Raw genomic sequence first — 15,430 nt, forward strand, 5'->3', positions numbered from 1 at the left:
GTTGAGCGAACAAATCGCTAATATGAGTCAAAAATCTACGGCTCAGCAACCGAACAATACTTTTTTAGCGGTACAGCCAGTGGTCAGCAGTGGACCACAGGCACAGTCATAAATACTGCAGTATCACCTGAAGGGGAGGGGAGAGATATACAAAATGTAATAATAAATATCAATGATACTAATCATGTTATCTCCCCACAGACCGGAAACGGACGATTTAGCCGTGATGACAAGCAACCTCATCCGGGAAAAGTTAACAAATCTCTTCCCTTGCAGCTCTCTCCTAACCTTATCTCCACAGATGCAGTACAAAAGAATCCAACCGACCCTGTCATAGAGGAAACAGGTAGGTATGAAGGTTCCTCTGCATCGAATGACACGGCAAATTCAGGTAACACGTGGCGAAGCCCACAGATGTGTGACAATGCCAATTTTATGTGTGAAATGGTAGAAACTGCAGGAAGATATTATGTATTAGTTGAGCTGCAAGATTCAGTCTCCAACCCTATCAGGGGATTACTTGACACTGGGTCACAGGCGACTATCTTATCCCACAGATACTACACACAGCTAAATGAGCTAACACCCCACAAACCTAAAATAAAAGAATTTGACGGTTCTCTAATAGGTGTTGGGGGTGACTCCCTAAAAGTCTACGGTACTGCCTGGTTAAAATTTAAATTGGGGAACAGGGTCATAAGACACCCTGTCATTATAGTAGATCTGCCAACTGATCGTTTAATTATTGGTAGTGATCTCCTGAAACGATTAAGCACCATAATTGATTGCATAAATAATGTAATTTGGTCACAAGTTAAACGGCCTATCAATTATGAAAAATCTGGTATATCTCACGCCCGACATAGCTGTCACGTGGTGGAAGAGAAACCAGATGCTGTGGAGATTCATTTCAGGAATAACTCTGTACCTGAAATTACTATTCTACAAATAGATAATCAGACTCCTTTTAGTGGCTCTGATGGTAATACTTTTAAAATTTCGCCTGGAAAGATAGCGAATATTTCCCTAGATGGCGATGTATTAACCATATCACTCCACAAGGGGGATCATAAAATCCCTAAGGGGGGAGGCCACACTCAATACCTCACAGGGATTGAGAGAGTTAAAGAGGATCTATTTATCCCTATACAAGTACATGACCTTGGTAAAACCAAGTATGCTAAAATAAACTTAAAACAGGAAGCTAGCTATATAAGCGAAGGTTTATTAGCGCAGATAGCTGAACCTAAAGTGATTAAATATCTTTCTCCCCAAGACCACTGTGTCAACGGCCTGGATGACAGGTCTGAAAGCTATAACATCACAGCTAAGTGCTTATTATCTATCTCTATAGGTAATAAGTCAGTGAAGCACCTGTTTTTAGTTTTAAATATTCCCCATAATCAAATATACATTGGCAATGATATCTTACATAGATATGCCATACAAATAGATTTGATTAATTCTTGCCTCTGGAGCAGGTTAAAGGGGGACCCTGAAGTATTTCAGGATGAAAATGCAGCCCTGAAATCAAACCAGCAATTGCCATATGCTGTGAATATGCAGGTATCTAGCAATGTTATAATTCCTGCTGGGGCTGATAAATTTCTTTTACCCTTACAGGTAAAGAGAGGTCAGAAATTAAAAACTTCTGAAACACTAATTTGCCTCTCCCATAGAATACAAAATCTGGGTGTCACAGTAACCTACACTCCTATGGTGAATATTGGAACTGTTCCAATACATATTGTTGTGCATAACATGACCCCACAGGATATAACATTATCCAAGGGAACCACCATAGGATATGCACTGGAATCAAGTTATTACACTTTTGGATTCCAGAATAATGTAATTGGGCTAATACCTGATGGATACCTAACTGAAGAACAATTAATAGAACAATCCTTTGCATCCATGCCAGAAGGTCTATTTAATATTCAGTCTATTTATCCCTTCAGCTCAGAGGAAGGCATCTGTAAAATTGAAGAAGCCTCTCTAGTGTTTGATCAGCCAATCAAACAACAAGATTACGCCAATACCCAGAGTCATGGGAGCAATGTAAATTATAATCAAGGGGATCTCACCTCTAGACTGGAAGAAGCCTATGAAATAGGACAGCCTGAAATCTTTCCAGGATTTCAGCAGATAGTCGAAGAGCAAATATCCTTAGCTAATGGCTGTTCCAGCGATGACGAACGCCAACAGCTGCGAGAACTCCTGATGGAGTACAAGGATATTTTCGCTAAGGATTCTTATGACTGTGGTACTACAGACTTGCACATTGCAAAGATACAAACAGATCCTAATGCACCACCTGTATTTGTCAAACAATACAGACTTCCCTTAGCCTCATATGATTCTCTTGCAGAGATCATAAGGAATTTGGAAGAAAGAGGTATTATCAGACAGGTGCACAGGTCTTATAATAATCCTATTCTAGGTGTCCTTAAGCCCAATGGACAATGGCGTTTGTGTGCTGACTTAAGACAGCTAAACAAACGAGTATACATGTCTGGCTGGCCTGTACCATACATTGACCAGTGCCTAGCACAAATGCAGGGATCCAAAATATTCACTGCCATTGATTGTGCACAGGGATATTGGACCATAAAGGTACATGAAGAGGACCAATATAAGCTAGCATTCTCCTTCCAAAAGGTCCAATATGCATTTCAAAGACTTCCTTTTGGATACATAAATTCTGGACATGAATTTGCTGTATTCATGCATAAGGCTATGCCTGATGCACTGGAAAGGGGGACCTTATCTAATGTTGATGATGTTTTAATCAAAAGCACAGACTTTGAAAAACACATCGCAGAGCTTAAACACGTCCTCAGCCAACTTAAAAGGGCAGGTGTCAAATTATCCCTACAAAAAGCACAATGGTGCCGCACTCGTGTAATCTTCTTGGGACATGAAGTTACCTCTGAAGGATTAAATCCCCAAAAGAAAAAGGTGGAAGCTATAGTGAATTCTAAAAACCCAACTAACTTAAAGGAATTGAGATCATTCCTGGGTATGACAAATTATTCTCGCAAATTCATTGATAATTATGCGGAATTAGCTAAACCACTACTACTTCTTCTAAAGAAGGATGTGAAATGGCACTGGAGTGACTCTCAAGATACAGCCATCAGAGAGCTGAAGAGAGAACTCACTCAAGCACCTTGCTTAGCGTACCCTGAAGGTGGTAAACCTTTCTTCTTAGAGACAGGTTACACAGATATAAGCATGAGTGCTGTTTTATACCAAAAGCATGATAATTTGAACAAAGCCATTACTTATGCGAGCAAAAATCTATCCCCAGTAGAAATAAAATTTAGCGATTGCGAAAAAGCCCTCTTATCTACTGTATGGGCTTTACAAAATTTCTGCAGCTATATACAGGGCGAGAACATTATTGTAGAAACGGCCCACCAGCCTTTGCTATATTTGCAAAGTGAGAGAATAAGAGATGGGAATTTGTCTAATAGCCGCATAACAGTGGACTCTTTCCTTGCAAGGCTGGCCATTAGAAATTCACTACAAGCAGAATAAAAAGAATCCAGTCACACAAGGGCTTGCTGAGCTCCACAACTGTACTGCTAGAGATCCTGGGGAAGAATTATCAGAAGATGATTTTCTGGAGGAACAATTGCTTTCCCCATATAAAATGTACAATGAGGACCATTGTCAAACATTACCTTGGGTATATGTTGATGGTTGTTCTTACCATGCCACTATTGATAATGAGCGCAGATTAGTCGCTGGCATTGGTATAACAGGGGCAAATGGATTCCCAAATATATCTATAGGTTTCAACATTGGACCAAGATCCAGTCAAGTTGCTGAACTAACTGCTGTTTTCAAAACCATTGAAATGGCTATTGAACATGGTATTCATGAATTTGTGATCATAACTGACTCAAATTATGTGCGTGACAGTTTTGTTGAATACCTGCCAACTTGGAAAAGAAATTGCATGCAGAAAAGCAATAACAAACCAGTCAAGCATGGCAAGTTGTTCTGCGAGATTGATAATCTGGTGGTATCCAACGATTTAACCATACACTGGAAAAAGACCAAGGGTCATTCCAGAGTTCTAGGTCCTGATAAGGAAGGCAATGACCTTGCGGACTCATTAGCCAAACAAGGAGCCATAACTGGAGAACTCCTTAATATTGACCATTTAATGGGTGCAATTCAGGTAGAAGCCATTACCAGAAACCAGGCAAAACAACAGAGTGAGCCTAACTTGGTACAATGGAGTCAGGATTCTCCTAGTGAGGATCTGATCACTAGTCAAAAAGAAGACCCCATTGTAGGCATCTTCTATAAACACATAGAAGATCCTGAAAGCAACCCCATCTCAAAAGATGATTGTATTGGCAAAGAAGATCTGAGAATCTTAATAAAATCTAAATCACAATTCAAATTACAGGATGGTTTGTTAATTAGAACCTCCAAAACTGGCATCCAGCAGTGGGTAGTACCCACCAAGTTCAGAGGTCTAATGCTTCAACATGCCCATGATGCTCCCACATCTGGTCATCGCGGTGCCAAACTCACGTATGAAATATTACGTGATTACGCTTTTTGGCCACACATGTTGAAAGATGTTCAAACCTACTGTCAAGGGTGTTTAATCTGCCCACAGTTCCAACCCACTGCACCAACGCATAGAGCGCCATTGCAGAAAAGGGGGATGGTAATGCCATGGTCAGATATATAAATTGATTTTATTGGTCCAGTAACAAGATCATCAAGAGGTAACAAATACATGTTAACCATGACATGCCTGTTCACTAAATGGGTAGAGTGCATTAGTGCACCTAACAATAGTGCTGAAACATGTGCAGCATTGCTCATCAACCATGTATTTTCCAGATTTGGTTTGCCCCAAAGAATCTAATCAAATCGGGGGACCCACTTCACTAGCGAAGTGATGACAAAAATTTGGAAAATACTAGGGGTTAAAAGAAAGCTCCATATTGCTTATAGAGCTGCCTCAAGTGGTGGTGTAGAGCGTTACAACCAGTCTATTGTTAAAATCCTCAAAAAGTTTGTGAGTGAAACAGGTAAAGACTGGGATGTAAAACTACCTCTAGTCTTAATGGCATTAAGAGCAACTCCAAGTAGTGCTACCAAGATGTCACCTTTTGAACTGATGACTGGTAGAAGAATGGTTCTACCTCAGCATCTGCTGTACCGTACATCAGACCAAAACTTGATAAACGCTGCCAATACACATCAATATGTGGAAAACCTAAGAAAGCACCTGCAATATGCCTTTGCATTTGCTCAAAGGAATTTAGAAAGAGCCGCAACTGCCACTAAAACCTATTATGATCTCAAAACATCCAAAAAGGAATATGAAATAAATGATAAAGTTTATCTTTATAACTTTGGAAGAGATCAGGTTAGGGAGAAGAAATTTCTTCCCTCATGGAAAGGTCCTTTTGTCATTACTGACAAAATATCTCCAGTGGCCTATAAAATATGGATCCCCAAAGATGAAAGTTTCATAGATAAATGGGTCCATATAAATCAACTGCGAGCATGTCATCCCAGATCCCAACTACAAGTCATCGAGGGAGAATGAAGTGTCATATCCCCAAATGAACTAAAGACCGACTGTAGTTTAAAGAGGACCAGCTGATGAACATGAAGGCTCAAAATTGACAGACTATCTACATAGAAGACTGTCCATGATGTGTACGGTCAACATCCTCACCAAATACCACTAACTTTGATCCAATTCAAATACATGTGTCCTACATATTTTTGAATTAGAAAGGGGGATTTATGTCAAGGTATTTGAAATATTATTAAATAATATATAGAAGTATATTTATCTTTATTTAATAAATCTGTGGATGTGCACATGGTCTGTAAGACAAAGGATTATTTCTAAGAGATCTCCCCCACTCCAATTGCACAGGAGACATTCTTGGCTGAAAGGAGAACAAAGGATTATCTCTGGGAGATCTCACACACTCAATATGTTAAATTATGCAATTGTATAATTTAGCAAGGAACTAAAATATAACACAGTTTCAGGATACAGGCAAATATATGGATTTCCTCCAAGAGAAATGCCGATCCGTCTGAAGAAATGTGAGAGATACAAACATTCTTCAAAGAACTGATAATTAGCACAAATTTATTTGAGTGGATCATGCTGTGTGAGTACTAACCCTGGGAAATACCAGATGTGGTGATTAAGATAACACAGAGAAAACAAAGACAGATGCTGAGGTATGACTCTGGAAGTTCACGTAAGCAGACAGCAAATAAACATTTTTTTTTCTCTCTCTGTTTAAATACATACCCCAGAATGTATTAAATATAGAAATTTGGGAAATTGTCTAATTCTATATTATTATTAAATGGGTATTTGCTAAGCTTGGGAGGTAACTGTTTTAGTCAGTCAAAAATGTGTAATAACCTCTGTTTTGTTTATATTTTTCAGACAGATAATCTCAAATCTACATAGAAATGAATGTGCATATATATGTGTATATATATATATATATATATATATATATATATATATATATATATATATATATATATATATATATATATATGTTTTGAAAACATAAAAGATCTTACTTAGCCTCTGTGTTTTTAAATAAATATTTGTGGACCTGGAAAGAAATAATTAATGACACTTATTACTTTATTTCAGATGGAATGCCGGCATGAAATGAAATATCATATCATATGAATGTGCAATAAATGTTTATAACGTTTTAAATACATCTTTTAAAATATAATGCTAGATGTATTTGATGTTTCATATCAAAACGATCAGGAAATTAATCTGATGCCGCTTCACCTATAATTGATATTGGGAGAGACTGATGCAAGAAATTATGGCAGTTATTATACATTTTAAAGAAATATGTTTTAATATATAACTGTATTTCTTTGTCATGCTGCATTTATTTGTACTGTCTAATTGTAATGCTGCCACCCGGTGTTATGTTGAGAGAACTACAGCCAGAAAGCCTTTTGGCTGTTAAATATAAGATAATCCAATGAAAAGGGACAAGGCTGTGGGCGTTTCCAATATTCACCAATGACTGATAAATAATCAAAAAGGAGAGGGGTGAGATCAGATGATTTTAAACCCCAGCATAGAGACTAAAAAGGGGTTGTGTTGACTGATCCAGAAAGGAGTAACTGCTGCAGTTATTAATCAAAAGCACACACCTACCATTGGACTCCATATGCTTTACCCCAATTTTGAATTTCTGAGGTGAATTGGATCTGTTGCAAAACATTGGAAACTGGATTGCTGTTTATTTGGTGATGTATATAAAAGTTTTATTATAAGATAAGTCATATGCATAGCCTTTACAGTTAATAGATTTAAAGAGCAGATTATACTTTTAAACTGTATGCCATTGTTTCAGATAGCCCTTAGCCTGCCTATTTGTATGCAAACATTTAAAATAAACATTTATTATTACTGTATGTGGCAGAGTAGGATAAATTGCAGTTAAATAGCAGAATATATATATTATCCTATTATTTTATAAACACTGTTTAGAATTGTATTGCTTGGATGTTAAAAGACTTGTATATAAGGCTGGTTTCTTAAGATAAGCGTGTAGGAATTTTACATAGCATATTTAAATAGTTTTCAAGCACCTATAATATTATTTAGTTTCCTTTTATTGCAAATATAGTTCAATATGTTCATGGATATTAACTAAATAAAAGAATTCAGGTATTTATATTAATTGTATGGTCTAGTAGATGCATGGTTAATTAGGGTTTCTATTTTTTTTGTATTGTGTTTATAACCCTGCCATAAACTGATATATTATTTGGATAGCACTACTAAGATTCTTATAAATATACTGACATAATATCACACTTGTTTTAGGAGTGTTATATTTGGATAATACCGAGAACTTTCTTATAACCCGGGTTATTGAACCAAAGCTATTACTTGCGTGCTATTAGCACTAAGTGTAAGTGGATTCAACTGTCTTTATATGCTTGTTATTTGATCTAAGAAAAAAAAAAGATACTACATTGTATCTATTTCAACTACAAAGCTAAGACACTATACGGAGGATCCGTGTCGTGATGTAGGCACAAGTCACGTGAATGCTAACAGTTGATCGGTGTAAGATGCCGGGAGCACATCTGATAGAACCGCGGTAAGGAACCGGAGCATACAATACAGCTCACGCAGGTAAAAAGTGTCAATGAGCCTGTGGGACGGTCTTTCCTTGCTCTAAGGTAACAAATTTATTACCATCATATTGTGTTTTTGTATTTTCTGCAACCTATATGGGCTAATCTACTCCAAGAGACAGTGTTTTTGTTAAGGGTCCATCAAATGGGCGTTTCTTTTCAACTGCACAAGTAAACCTTAAGTTAAACAACATTGAATTTGGATGTGGCCTGTGCACCATTGTGTATACACATATATATCAACAAATGGCCTATAAAGAGACTTTTTTTCTGGTGGTATGCTATAACTAAGACATTATCTTTTATCCTTGTAATAAGCCTACTGTTCTTCAATACAATCCAGAGAATATTATTTGATTGGTGAGATTATTTATATTATACGTAGTAATTTGTTGTCCTCTGGGTGTGCATATTGGTTTAAGAAAACAATTTCACCTACATTACGAGTTTTGCATTAGAGGCTATGCGGTGCTAACGAGCAGTTTTGTCTCACCACTCACTTACATGTAGCGCTGGTATTACGAGTTTTCAGAAACCCGTCGTTAAAAGACAAGAAGTGAGCATTGAGCAAAATTTTGCTCATTACCGCACTCCAATACCAGCGCTGCTTAAGTCAGCGGTGAGCTGGTCGTACGTGCTCGTGCACGATTTCCGCATAGGAATCAATGGGGAGAGCCGGCTGAGAAAAAGTCTAACACCTGCAAAAAAGCAGCGTAAAACTCAGTAACGCAGCCCCATTGATTCCTATGTTATGTCTACACCTAACACCCTAACATGAACCCTGAGTCTAAACACCCCTAATCTTACACGTATTAACCCCTAATCTGCCGCCCCCGACATCGCTGACACCTACATTATATTATTAACCCCTAATTTGCTGCCCCCAATGTTGCCGCAACCTACCTACATTTATTAACCCCTAATCTGCCGCCCCCAACATCGCCGCCACTATAATAAACATATTAACCCCTAAACCGCCGCACTCCCGCCACGTACATTATAGTTATGAACCTTTAATCTGCTGCCCCCAACATCGCTGACACCTACATTATATTTATTAACCCCTAATCTGCTGCCCCCAATGTTGCCGCAACCTACCTACATTTATTAACCCCTAATCTGCCGCCCCCAACATCGCCGCCACTATAATAAACATATTAACCCCTAAACCGCCGCACTCCCGCCTCGCAAACATTAGTTTAATATTATTAACCCCTAATCTGCCGTCCCTAACATCGCCGCCACCTACCTACATTTATTAACCCCTAATCTGCCGTCCCCAACGTCGCCGCCACTATATTAAAGTTATTAACCCCTAAACCTATGTCTAACCCTAAACCTAACACCCACTAACTTAAATATAATTTAAAAAAATCTAAATAAATATTCCTATCATTAACTAAATTATTCCTATTTAAAACTAAATACTTACCTATAAAATAAACTCTAAGATAGCTACAATATAACTAATAGTTACATTGTAGCTATCTTAGGGTTTATTTTTATTTTACAGGCAAGTTTGTATTTATTTTAACTAGGTAGAATAAATATTAAATAGTTATTAGCTATTTAATAACTACCTAGTTAAAATAAAGACAAATTTACCTGTAAAATAAAACCTAACCTAAGTTACACTAACACCAAACACTACAATATAATTAAATAAATTAACTAAATTGAATACAATGACCTAAATTAAATTAGCTAAAGTACAAAAAACAAACAAACACTAAATTACAGAAAATAATAAACAAATTACAGATATTTAAACTAATTTCACCTAATCTAATAGCCCTATTAAAATAAAAAAAGCCTCCCCCAAAATAATAAAAAAACCCTAGCCTAAACTAAACTACCAATAGCCCTTAAAAGGGTCTTTTGCGGGGCATTGCCCCAAAGTAATCAGCTCTTTAATCTGTAAAATAAAATACAAACAACCCCCCCAACAGTAAAACCCACCACCCACACAACCAACCCCCCAAATAAAATACTATCTAAAAAAACCTAAGCTCCCCATTGTCCTGAAAAGGGCATTTGGATGGGTATTGCCCTTAAAAGGGCAGTTAGCTCTTTTGCCACCCAAACCTTAACCTAAAACCCACCCAATACACCCTTAAAAAACCTAACACTAACCCCCTGAAGATCGACTTACCGGGAGACGTCTTCATCCAAGCCGGGCCGAAGTCCTCAACGAAGCCGGGAGAAGTCTTCATCCAAGCCGGGCGAAGTCTTCATCCAAGCCGGGCGAAGTGGTCCTCCAGACGGGCAGAAGTCTTCATCCAGACGGCATCTTTTATCTTTATCCATCCGGTGAGGAGCGGGTCCATCTTCAAGACATCCGACGCGGAGCATCCTCTTCATCCGGAGTCTTCTTACTGAATGAAGGTACCTTTAAGTGACGTCATCCAAGATGGCGTCCCTTAGATTCCGATTGGCTGATAGAATTCTATAAGCCAATTAGAATTAAGGTTGAAAAAATCCTATTGGCTGATCCAATCAGCCAATAGGATTGAGCTTGCATTCTATTGACTGTTCCAATCAGCCAATAGAATGCGAGCTCAATCCTATTTATGCAAAGAAAAAATGAGTGTATAATGTCCCTTTGCAGTGCCCTCTAAATATCCTTTATCCCTTAGAACTATACTACACGACACATTTTAGAGGAATTTATGTTTTTAGAAGGGTGTGACATCATTTTTTGGTCAGCACAATACTAGAAATCAAATTGTCAAGCAGGGATACTTGCCTAGATGTGCTAATTTCCTATGCAAAAATGTCTTATTGATTTACTTTTGAGACATGGAGGATTTTAGGGCTGGATTACAAGTCGAGCACTAGACAGAGTTTTTTTGTGCACGTTTGATTACACTGATATTATGAGTTGAAAGTAAAAAGATAGTGTGAGCTCGAAACCCAACGCACAAAAAAAGTGGAACTTAGAATATTGCAATCGGATTAACATATTCCCCCATAGACTTCAAGAGAATGAAATATTGCATTTAAAATATTTAAAAAATACAAATTATTAAGCATAGTGTAATAATATGAATAATTGGTAACAAGAAAAACAAAGCTGAGGCCACAAGCTGTTATAAAGCTCAGTTTATTGGCAATGCCAAATAATCATGAAAGTGACATACAAGAATGCCTGACGCATTTCACGCATGTGCACATGCGCTTCACCAGAGGCCTATCACAGGCGATCTACGGACTGACGACAGAGCAGACTCTTGAACCGGACAAGAGGGTACACGCCTACTCAGATGTATACAGAGGATATTTCCCAAGGCAGATACTGGAGGGTTCACTCGCCTAATCAGGAACGCATACGGATGTTATCCATACTATCTACTCATATTGTGCCACTCTAGACTGTCAACGGAGGTATGAATGATTGACTTATTGCACACAGTAACTGTACAAGCACAAATGTATGCTATTTTTGCGGACTGCATGCACCACAGCAAGGCTCAATAACAAGTACTGTTACGTTCTATCACACCATTGGGATCTTGCTATAGGTTCCAAATAAGAACTGTACATATATTCTTTTGTTGACTAGGATGTCCAAAATTCTTATATCCACATCCACACTTTTGAACTAACAGAACATTTTTAGCTGAGAGGAAACTTTATCCATATCATTCTCAGCTGACATATATGCTATGTGAGCCATCACCTGAATGTATCCCAACTTGTTTATTGTAGATTTGATTAATGCATATTGTCTTTTGTAATATCTGTAAATAATATAGATATATTCTATTGAGTATTTTGAATATTGTACAGTACGTTTAATACTTTTTTTTTATATTTTGTATTTAATATTTTAATAAAGCGCCTTAAGATCACTACGTTCTCATGTGCGCTGACCAAACCACATTTAATTTAAATTGCGAAACCCGATGCGAAAAACACATATTTTACGTTCGTATGTTCTTCACATAGAAAATGTTTTATGTGAAGAATGCAAGCTGTAGTGGCAAGTTACAAGATAGTTATCAATGAATGAATGAGAGCTCACAGCCCTATAATAAGAAAAAAGAACTGTGCTGACATCCCTTTGAAGTGGTTAATCTTCTGCTGGAAGGGTGTATGCACGATTTGAGGAAAGAGTAGGAAGCTGAAAGCAGAAAGGGGTCTGGATTGCCTTTTCCCACGTGGACAATCGATTTGCCGTGTCTTATCTATACCTCATAATGTTGAGGTTATAACATGTGAGTGTTCATTTGTCACTGCATCATAATATATAAGAAATATCTTGACATACTATACCAGGAGGTCTCTTTTTTTTGCTGTGCGCCCTTCCCTCTTCTGTTCCAGATTTTTTCCAGGAAGCTCAGAAGCTCTCCTGTTTACAGGGGGATTTCGTTTTTTGGGAGTAGGCTGCAGGTAGAAGAAAAGAACCCTCTCTCCCCCCAGATATCAACAATTTGGTGTCTTTGGAAAATTACGGGGAGACCTACAAACATAGGACATTACTGGTATTTTCTCTTGATTGGGGACTATCTACATTTATAGCGCTGTATTTCTCTGTTTTTTGTATATATATATATATATAAATATAATAAGAATAATAAGAATAAGGTAATTCTGCCTTGTGATTACTCACTGGCTCTCCTGGGGTATAGCGTTCATAGGGTTGGTGCAGTAGGTCACGTTGTGCTGTTTTTGCATTTGGATTCTTCAGTGAAGTTGTATAATCCGAAGTGCAGGAAGGTAAAATGGCGGTTTTGCGCCCTTTCAGAAACCTGACAAGGAAGCTTCTTTACATTGCCATGACACCTTTGTATGACAGAGTCTCCGTGTTAGCGTGTTGGGGTTGTCAGCCCTGTAGTTATAAGAGCAGGTATACTTTGAATATTGGGGTCCTTTGTAGAATCGCGCTCCAGTCTCTAGGAAAGGTTGTCTTCACAAAATCTGCAACTGATCTCACCAAACTATAATCAGCATATTGTTGACGACTCAGCTATTCCCCAAATGTAGAGTAGAGCTCAATAAACTAAATATAAACTAAATTTATGCTTTAACCAGCAAATGTGCAAAAACATACGTTGGCACGACGACCAGAAAAATCCAAACCAGATTACAAGAACACTTAAAGGGACATTAAACACTTTGAGATGGTAATATAAAATGATAAATTGTATATAATAAAAACAACTCTGCAATATACTTTCATTATTTATTTTGTCCTCTTTGCCTGTAATTCCATTCTGAAATTGTGAGCTTTTCAGTTCCTGTTAGAAATGGAAGTGCAGAACACTGTTAAATCCACCACAACCATTGGCTGCACACTCTAGTGACCTATTTATAACTGGCTCTAATTGGCCACAGCAGAGAAGGTAACACAAGTTACAACATGGCAGCTCCCAGTGTTTTATAGACACTAAAACTTTACACTTATTTTGTCACTTTTTAAACAACTAATGAAACTTTAAAAAGTACATCTACATGTTACTCATGGACTAATCTTTTCTTTGAATGCATCATTCTATCTATCATGTATTTAGTGTTTAATGTCCCTTTAAGAAACATCAAAAATGCCTCAAAAGATCTTACTGCAGGAAAACAATTAACCTCGGTAGCCCACCATTTTCTAAACAAACATAATTCAAAACAATCTGAATTGAAATGCTATGGTATTCAAAAAATCCAAATGGGTATCAGAGGTGGTGACATAGAAAAACAACTTTTACAAGCTGAAAGCAGATGGATTTTTCTGTTAAACACAGTCCAACCATCTGGTCTCAATGAACAGAATAACTTCTCTCCCTTTCTTTAAGGGACATTAATAAATGGTACACTAAGACACCTGTATGACCGTTAAACCTAGTATTGTTAGCTTAATGATGTATCACAATCTTAGAAATTAATGACAATAGTGTCATACCAAAAAACAACTAGTAATCAATAGAAGAATGATATTTACTATTAACTTCTACTGGAAATAAAATATCAACTTAATCCCAACGTCTTAAAATACCAGTTAAATTTTAATGAAGATTCAATCCCCTCACTTTAATAACCCTCCCCCTTTTCTCACTAACAAGGGCATTTTATTGTTAGTTTAATTTTGTTTTTTGTATGAATGGATATCACATTATAATTGATATATAGATACACAGTATACATGTAATCACATTACTAACTTTAAAAAATTAGATCAGATCTCGTATACTGGTTTGCAAGACCAAAATGAAACTGTTACAGGAGAATCACGTTAAAACACAGAGTCACATATACACACGTCCAATACAATTATTCTACAATGATGTAAGGAGGCCTATTTAACAACGGTCTGTTGGACCTGATCCGACAGTGTGGATCAGGTCCGACAGACCTCGCTGAATGTGAAGAGCAATGCGCTCTCCGTATTCAGCATTGCACCAGATTTGCAGCCAATCGGTCGCCAGCAGGGGGTTGTCAATCAACCCGATCGTACTCAATCAGGTTGAATTGTGGCGATCTCTGTCCGTCTCCTCAGAGCAGGCGGACAGGTTATGGAGCTGCTCCATAACTTGTGTTTCTGGCGAGTCTGAAGGCTTGCCAGAAACACGGGGTGTCAAGCTCCATAGGAGCTTGATAGATATGCCCCATAGTGTGTATCTTTCTCTTCCCCTTTGGGAAGTCTTGACTAGTCACTAGGTCACGATCACTTTCACGTCAGAATAACTCACTCATATGGAAACTGATATTATTTAGATATAAACCTAAATAATACAAAAAATAGGATGGTGCTAGAATCTATATGTTTTGACACATACTGGGGGATTACACTATATGTACTCTGACACAAAATGTTGTTCTTAAACATTGCTGGTAGTTAATAAAATACTAGCACTTAGGGACAAACCATACTGATCTGCATAATAACAGCAGACATGTAACTCTGCAATGAAAAATACAACAGAGACCAATAACGGCATTTAACTATTACAGCATACATGCAACTTTATGCTGATAAATATAACAGATATTAGTACTGGCAATCAACTATTGCCCTAATAAGAAAATGACATTAAGTTTATAGATGTACTACGTATACGCTTTTCAATAATTATTCCCAGTTTTATTATTATTAACTAGATTACGTTCACCCTCACGTTGAAGATAGGGATTATATAGATATAAGTAAAGACAATAGGATAAAACATAATTTATGTAAGAACTTACCTGATAAATTCATTTCTTTCATATTAGCAAGAGTCCATGAGCTAGTGACGTATGG

Source organism: Bombina bombina, chromosome 3 (genome assembly GCF_027579735.1).
Source record: "Bombina bombina isolate aBomBom1 chromosome 3, aBomBom1.pri, whole genome shotgun sequence".
NCBI classification, from domain to species: Eukaryota; Metazoa; Chordata; class Amphibia; order Anura; family Bombinatoridae; genus Bombina; species Bombina bombina.